Here is a 9,754-nt window from a genome sequence, read left to right as displayed (position 1 = left end):
TGAGAGTTTGTTGGGTTGTATGTCTTAAAACTTACAGGTTGTAGAGTTAAACATTTTCTATTATCAATAAAGATGTTATTAAACATTTCTTCAATAAAGTTATTGTTGAATTTGTAAATTGCACTTGTAAAGGCTAAATCCAATAAACTAAGATTCATAGTTATTATATGACTACATGAAATTTATGTGAAGACACAAGGATGAATCAAGTTCGAGTAAATAACCAAAACGATTTATAGTATACGAAGAAAGTTGGGTGTCTTATTCTTGTAACACTATCGGATATGGTTCACTTTGTAGTTGTTACAATTTGTTATAAGATGCTACAAACGAAGTCATCCTAATTCGTCATGTATTGAAATGAGGAGTGAGAGCATTCTATGTAATGAGTTTGCATAAGATCAGACCAAGAAATAAGTCAGATGACTAACTACTTCGCTTAGATGACCTAGGTAACTCGATCTTAATCGTGAAATAACCATGAACTTCTATTTATTTGGGATTGTCCTTTGATCTGCATAGGTGAGAGTAGTCCAATATCACTACTCAATAAGCCTTATGTTTTGGGGATAAGATCGGATAGATAGCTAGAGACATAGTTATGCAAGATGGAATCCACGCCTACCCAATTTAGGTATAGAAGGAAGGTTATTCTCTGAAGTATTGAATCCAAGTCTTGAATAAGGGGTCTCATCCTCTCATTGGCCTTAGAGGGATCCGATTTAATGATTGGATCACAAACCAATTGTTCATTAGAGGATCAGTGGAACTTAAGGAGCAAGACGTAATTTAAGGGGTAAAATAACATTTGACCCAACAGTTATTACGAATAACCTGTGAAGGGTCGACTTACTAATTATGGTTAAATTAAGTGGACACAAATATTTCTACAGTGAGGAGAGTGCAACTATCGAGTTGTAGTGGTGTGACTCGATGGTTAATGAATATTGATTAATTCGATCCAATGAGTTTTAGCCAATTAATCTCAAATCGTTGGAGCTCATGATCTGTAGGTTCATAAGGTCCCTCTACTAACTTGTAAAACACGAACACCTTGAATTAGTAAATTGAATGAATTTAATGATATCAGTTTAAAGTGTTCAAATTGAATATCAATTCGAAATATTCAAATTGAGTTTAGGATTTGAATTTAAATAGTACAAATTCAAATTAGGGTTTGTATAATTTTATTTAATATAGTTAATTAACTTTTAATTTATCAAAATTAAACGAATTTGGAAAGTTTATAATATTTAATTATTGATTTAAATATTAATTACATGAATATGATTAATGTTTAAAATTAGGTGTGTGATTAATTTAATATTTGATATTAAATTATTATTTAGTTAACTAAATTTGTTTAATTAATTAAAATCAAATTAATTTTCAAATTTAATTCAATTTGAGAAATTGAATTATGAAATTTTAATTTAAATTAATTTTGAATTAATTTTCAATTTTTATTGAAAATTGGAATTTTTCACTTAGTGAAAAAATCCAATGTTTCACCAACTAAGTAGGTGGAACTCTACAATTCACACATCTATCCCACGCAATCTCCAAGTTGGAGGTGTCTTTGACTGAATTCAATCATGCATGCATGTAGTTGAAGAATAAACACACTCCAATTTGGCAGGATAGAGGTGTTGAAATTGCTGAACATTTGTTCCTACTGAATTTTTCTTCCTCACCTAAAACCCATTAGTTCAGAAATTCACTCTATTTGTGAGTTCCACCTCTCAAATTGAAAGCCAATAATTATAAAGAAGATCTCTTGGTGGTTCACTAAAGATTTGGAGCTGAGAATTCATGAGGAGCAACTTAGATTGGAGGACTTCTTCAAAGGTATGTATTTTTTGAAACCATCTTAAATACCCTATGAACATGCATATTTTGATGTCAAAATTAAGGAATTAGATTGCTTAATGATCCTGTTGTCTTTTGCTGCTTGTTTCTATATTCCAACAAATATGCCCTTTATAATAATAATACTATATTATTATAATATCATAGTTTGACAAACCTAATAATTAGCTTGCTCTACAAGTTTGGTTCTAAAATTTTTTTCCAATTGTTTAGAAGTCTTGAAACTCTCATAGCCCATCTCTTTGGAAAAAAAAATCAAGATATATATATCGATGGTCTTTTATAGGAGTGTTGAATTGTTATTTACATGCTGTTGAGCCCAATAATTACTGTTTTAGTGGTCACTTACGTAATCTCGGTGGAAATTCAATCATCATGGCCGAGATTTATAATATTTACCCCAATATTTATCTAAGAGTTTGAACTTTCGAGCGAGATATTGATATTTTCACCGAGATTACGTATTCTCCCCAAGAATTTGTATGATTTTTTTGAACATTTGTATGGACTTTTTCAGGATACCTCGTATATTTGTTTGTTTTGGTGGCGAATGGAAGGAGAATAAGAAAGAATATGTAGAGGGTCAGTTGAAAGGTTTGATTGTAGATGTCGAATAATGTATGAGGAGTTTTTACATGAAATATATAGAATTAGTGGGATAAAGTCCATCGAGTTTGATTTGGTTATAAGGTATTTGTACAACATTAGGTCGAATGTATTTGCCTTTATGTTTAGTTATCAAGAAGATCTTCATTTTTTCTTAACCATTTATGATGTGTCTCATATGGCTCTTTGGTGTCGAAGTTACCAGTAGTAGTCCATAAATCTAGAAGTACGGTACTGTCATTTCCAGTTCAAATGGCCCAAAATGTTCCCTTATTTCTGACTCACCTTGATTTTATTCCCAAATACAATATGGGCTCGAATGACGTCCGATCGTTAAGTTCATTGACTGATAGTGTATATGCCTTGGGTGACGATACAAATGAGTTGTTGAATAGGGAATATGTGGATACATCTGAGGTGGTTGTGAATGACGAGTCTATATATGATGTAAACATATCAACAGGATCTGATGTCGATGTTAATGTTGAGGAAATGGATATATCTGAGGTTGTTGTTTGATCATGTGGATCATGCAGATTTGATTAATAACCAAAATCCGATGACCATATAGGTAGATTTGATGTTGAATGTAAAATCACGGGTTGGAAGAGGACCGTTGGGTGATAGTATCCCGACAACTAATGGTGGGCAGTGTACGAACTTAGCAACAACTAATGAACCAAGTGAGTCGTGACAAGAGGAAGCACATTGAAAATTTAATGGTGAATACCATTGTCATCTCTTATGAGTCAGCTGTATAAAATGTCCAGGTTGGTAATTTATTTCTAAGTAAAAAAAAATTGGCTAAGAAACTGTCCGTCTTTGCCATTAGGATGAATTTCCAATATTGTATCGATAGATCTACTAAAAAGTTATATATTTTAAGATGTGTAGAATCAACAAGAAAAATGGAAGGCTAGAGCCATTAAAATGAAAGACTCTGACATGTTCAAAGTCACTAAGTATGTTAGCGACCACACCTATCAAAAGTTCTTAAGAAAACAGGATCATAACACAAGTTAAGAGTTTGGTTATAGTTGAATGAAGGAATCGAATTGCCTCGGAAGTGCGTGAACACCTTGTATTTAGAATTTCGTTTTTATGGAAACAAAAACAATAAAATAAAACATGCATTTGTAGGATAAACATTCAAACAAAATTATAAGCATGCTAGAAAAGAGGAAGAAGAGAAGAAATCAAAACTCACTATTGTTGATTTTTCTAACTTTCCTCTTCCACCATTATCAAGGATCTCAAAGTTTTCAAATGAAAAAAGATACCATCAACAAAGTTACCTTGCTATTATCTGAGATTCCAAAGAACTTGGAAGAGTGGTCTCCAATAACTTTTGTGGAGGAAAAGGGTAAAGAATGTTTTAGAGAGAAGTTAGAGAAAAGGTAGAGACTATCTTAAGCCCAAGAAAAGAATTTTTTAGAGAGAAGTTAGACAACTTCTTAAGCCCAAGAGCTCTATCATGATCAAACTCTCGAATAACTTAAAGCTAACAATGTCTTCCCTATCCTCATGTACCTCCCTCGAAATAGTATAATGGCACAAAGTTCCATTAAAAACTAACTTAACATTAAAAAAAGGACAAAAAATCAGTCTGCCTAAACATGTACAACTACCTAGATGTTAACTTGTTCTTTATATTTGAGATTGTTTTTCGATAGAAGAGAACAACAAGTCAATTTTTTCGAAAAATAGTCAGAAATACAAATCTTAGGTACTAATGTCATCTGTCACACATACCACAAACCAGAAATTGAACTAAAAATTCACTCAAGTAAAACAATAACAAAATAAAGCATTGTACTTGGAATCTACCTTAAATCTCGAGGTAAAACTTGTCTGAAATCATGTACTAACAATGAAGAAGTCGAGCCATTTACATCTGTATACCATGAGATTAAGATTTTTTATCACATTTTGTATAAGATCTCGGGGCCGAGTTTGGGTCACATTTACTCCGAGATCATATATAAAAGTCCAAAACTTAATAGTCCATCCAATCTCGGGACGCATTTACCCCAAGATCATGTAATTAATCATCCAATCTCGCTTGAGATGCAAATGTATTTCACTCAAGATAGGATGAAGTATCCAGAAAATCATCAAATACATGTACTCAGTGAGTCATTATTAATAATGTACCAAAATCCTAAAACCCTAACTAAATATTCAAAGAAAAAAAAATATACAACCTAGATTTCACATATATCTGATATAGACACTAAAACCCTAACCAAATGCTAATATAAGTTGAAGCCATAGACAAAATGAAGGAAATTTATATGATAACGAAACTTAAGGATGCAAATAACCGTGGAGACAAGGAAAATTTCAAAGCAAATGTAGGGAGGTCTCGGGCAAAGTGAGGAGCTAGAATGATTTCCCTTTATATGAAGGTTTTTTCAAGCAAGGGTATTTTCGTCATTCCAACAGGCTGAATAATTTGAATTCTTAACGTTTTAAATTCAATCTTGGGGTTGATCTCGCTCGAGAAGGTCCAAGATAAACTCTTTTAACGAGTTTTCAAAAAACATGTTATTTTGTAATGTAAAAACTAGAAAAGGCTATTTTTGACAATTTTTCAAATTAAAACTCTTAACTAACAATTGTACCAATTTAAATTGCAAGCATTGTAAGTGGATCAATTTTTACCCCTCTAGATTTCGATCTACTTATATCATACAAAACTTATAATTTGAGTAAATCAAACTTACAAGTTTTGATAAGCCAATCAATTTAGACCATTCATTATTGGTACTTTTGAAAATCATTCATGCATCAATTCTCAAACTTATGTAGACTTCTTACAATATCGGTTTAACAAAATAGACAATTAGAGTAAATGCGTTAACGATTTTCAAAGGAAATTATGTCTAAAAGTCTAGGTTGATTCATTTATGAAAGTTTTATAGATTTAATTGACACAATTATAAGTTTAACACGAGATTTTCTTAAACGAATGTAATAAAAAGTGTAAACTAATACATTTACAAAAGTTTCAGGTTTAAATTCATAAAATTATTCATTAAGAGTTATACAACCCTAAATTTGTAAATATAAATTGATATTTTTTCAAACCAAGTATAAACTTCTTGTTGTTGTTGTTGTGAGTTGACAATTCTGTCCCTGAAAAGGGTTCCAAAATTTACATATGAAAACGGTAAGAAAGTAGTGGGGTCCAGAATTTCTTTGGTTCCCCAAAACAAACGCAAATTCTGACCCACACCATTGCCTATTTCTAGAACAATTGGAAGATTCAGAATTCCTAATATTATTAATAATAATATTAATTTTTATTATTTTAAAAAGCAGCCAGGTTGGTCCACGTGGCTATAGTATTATAATTCAAAGCTTTTACTATACAGAGATGCTCGTTAAGGGATTTTTCTTTTTTTGGTTCGAAAATTTCATTCCAAAAGATGCTTAGAAAGCTAGTTGAAAAAAAATAAATAAATAAACAAAAAGAGACCATATGCAATATGTCATTCCATGTTAGTACACGTGCTACTCACGTGAGATAATTGCCATGCAATGCAAAATCAAGAGCTGGCTCATTAGAGGAGGATTTTTAATCATCTTGATATAAACAGAAATATATTTTTAAAACACTTTTGATATAAACGGTTTAAAATAAAGAGCAATTATTTTAAATAGATTTTTTTTGGAAATATTTTTAAGTAACAAAATGTCATTAACGTTGACATTTATCAATGTCATTAGACAATGATATATTTTGCTATATTTGTAAATAAGTTTGCTTATTTTTTATATTTAAAAACAATCCTAAAATAACAATACTCATGTATATATCAACTTTTTTCTAAAAATTATTGTTATATATAAATTTGTCTGGTTTGTTATATATTAAAATTGTTTTTATTAATGAAATTATTGAAAAATGGTGACGGTGACCACATGGAATTGGCTAGGGATAGCTACAACTAGGGGTGTACATAGTTCGGGTTAGGCCGGTTGGAAGATTTTTGTGGACCAACCCAAAAATTTGGGTTGGCTAATAATGAACCCTATTAGTTCTTTTTTGGAGGATCAACCCAACCCACCCCAACCAAAAATTTTCGGGTTGGGCCGGTTGGGTCACCATTTTTTTTTAATTTGACTGTTTTTTTTAACTTATATATATATTCGGGTCGAGTCAGGTTGACCCGACCCTGAAATAGGGTAACCCGATACCCAACCCGAATTTAATAGTTTTTAAGATTTTTAACCCAACCCAACCCAACCCTTGCGGTTTGGGTTGGATAGTCCGGGTTGGTCGGATTACCGGGTTTTTTGAACACCCCTAGCCACAACAACATAATGGAAGTGAGAAGTGAGAAGTGAGGTAGATGACTTTTGGGGTATTTTAATAATTTTAAGAATCATACAAATTAGGGAGAGTTTAACCATCTTAAACAATTAAAAGTCATTTTTCTAAAAGTTGATTTCAAGTGTTTATCTTAAATCAACTTATTTCATAAACACATTCTTCCAAAATCTATTTTGAGTGGTTTGTCGAACAGACACTTTATCTTTTTAATAAATAAATTAAACACTCGTTAAGATAATCCAAACACACTCAACATCTATTAAATATGAAACAGTAAGCTTTTATGTAGTTTGATTTCTTTCCTTTTATTTTATTTCTAATATGAAGTGGAGAGAATTGAACTTCAAACATAGATGTTGAAAACACAAGCTTTATTTCAATTGAAATGGAACCTCCATTAATATTCATGATGGTATGATATTGTCCACTCCAAACGTATAAACCCTCACGACTTGGAGTTTAGAACTACCCAAAAATTTACATGCCGATAAAGATAATTGTCTTTATTTATATACCCATGATCATGCCATTCTCTGATAAATATGAGACTTTATTTCTATCACTTTATGATAGATATATAATAATATTTTAACTATTACGAAAGACGGTCAACAAGAAGAAAAGTCAACAGTAAAGTCAATAAAGCCTACACGTTCAACTCACCGCCACGTCACAAGAAATCTAGAAAGTTCAACTTGTTAAGATATATTTAGCACAATACCGGGCTTGCCTATCATTATGTGTCTGTTAAAAATAGAACTGATTATATTTAGTTTCTTGTTTCTAGTCTTTAGGGTTGCTATTCTTTGTGCTAGTCTTGTGCTATTTGTTTTGGGTGGTTAGTTTGTTATTTATGGTGTACTTTGAGCCTATAAAAGGCCTAATTGGAATGAAATTTATGTACTGGAGTTTTATATCACTTTCTTTCTTACTAGTACTCTCCATTTTTTTCTATTAGTGGTATCAGAGACCGGTTGTGGCATATTTTTTCTTAGCCATTAAACCAACTCTCATTCCTTTATCTTCTATAATAGCTAGCAAGCATAGAAAATGGCCTCAGACAACTATGTGCAACCAGCAATTCCCCGCTTTGATGGTCATTGTGATCATTGGAGCATGTTGATGGAGAATTTCTTACGATCCAAAGAGTACTGGACCAGTGTTGAAGCAGGAATGAATGAACCAGCTGCTGCAGTTGTCTTGTCAGAAGCTGACCAAAAGAAGCTAGAGGAACGAAAATTGAAGGATATCAAGGCAAATAATTATTTATTCAAGCCATTGATCGTGCCATCTTGGAAACCATTTTGCAAAAAGATATATGCAAGAAAATTTGGGACTCCATGAAGAAAAAGTATCAAGGCACAACGAGGTGAAAAGACAGCAGTTCCAAGTTCTTCGCAAAGAGTTCGAGATTCTTAAAATAAAGCAAGGTGAGTCCGTGGATGGGTATTTCTCATGGACTTTAGCTATAGCAAACAAGATGCATATCCATGGAGAGAAGATTGAAGATGTAGCTGTGGTTGAGAAGATTCTTCGATCGATGGATTCTAAATTTACATATGTGGTTTGTTCAATAGAGGAATCAAAAGATATTGATACATTATTAATTGATGAATTACAAAGTTCTTTACTTGTGCATGAGCAGAGAATGTGGTACAGGTCCAACCAGAGAACAAGCTCTGAAAACTCCACCTCATGGTGAAAACTTTGCAGGGAGAGGATCAAATAGAGGACGTGGTCGAGGTCGTGGAAGGTGGCAAGGAAGAGGACGAGGTGGTGGACATGATCCACACAAGCAAACATCCAACAACAACTCGAGACTTGATAAGTCCAACATTCAATGTTATCGTTGCCATAAGTTTGGTCATTACAAGTCTGAATGCACAACCAACTTCAACCATGAAAAATGAGAGCAATCCAATTCTATAAAGGAAAGGGAGCAAGAAACTCTATTGATGACGTGCCACCACAACGAGGAGCTTGGAACTAACATATGGTATATAGACACTGGTTGCAGCAATCATATGTGCAGTAACAAGTCTCTCTTTTCTCATTTGGATGAAAGTTATCATTCTACTGTGACATTTGGTGATAATTCTAAAGTAAATGTTGTGGGTAAAGGAAATATTCAAATTAAGACAAAAAAAGGCAATGTTGAAACCATATCAAACGTGTTTTATATTCCTGATTTGAGAAGCAATTTACTGAGTATTGGACAGTTACAAGAGAAAGGCTATGTCACAACTATCAAAGAATGCACCTGTGAGATATATGATCCAAGAAGAGGATTGATAGCTTGTGTTGAAATGACCTAGAATAGGTTGTTCCCACTCAAACTAGAAGGTTTGGAGTTATGTTTCAAGACTAATGTAGATCAAAACCCCATATGGCTTTGACATTTGCGATATGCTCACTTGAATTTTAAAGATTTGCAAGTCCTTTCTCAAAAGCAAATGGTGGTTGGTCTTCCCCAAAATTTTCCTCCCACAAAAGTATGTGAAGATTGTGTTATTGGCAAACAACATCGTGAGAGCTTTCCAAAAGGTAAAGCATGAAGAGCGTGTAAATTCCTAGAGTTGATTCATTATGACATAAGTGGCCCATTAAACCCAGTATCAAATGGGAAGAAAAAATATTTTATTTCTTTCATTGACAGTTTTTCCAGAAAAACTTGGGTTTATTTTTTGCAGGAAAAGTCTTAAGCATTCTCAATTTTCAAGAGCTTTAAAGAGGTAGATGAAAATGAAATTGAGAGAAAAATCAAAACCCTTCGAACGAATCATGGAGGAGAATACATGTCACAAGAATTTGTAAACTTTTTGTGCTCAGCATGGAATTCGATACCAGTTGACAGCAGCCTACACACCTCAACAAAATAGTGTTGCCGAAAGAAAAATTGTACTACCCTCAACATGGTTTGAAGTTTGATTGCAAATGGGA

Source organism: Benincasa hispida, chromosome 6, assembly GCF_009727055.1.
Source record: "Benincasa hispida cultivar B227 chromosome 6, ASM972705v1, whole genome shotgun sequence".
NCBI lineage: Eukaryota > Viridiplantae > Streptophyta > Magnoliopsida > Cucurbitales > Cucurbitaceae > Benincasa > Benincasa hispida.
Note: the sequence above shows the minus strand (reverse complement) of the source record.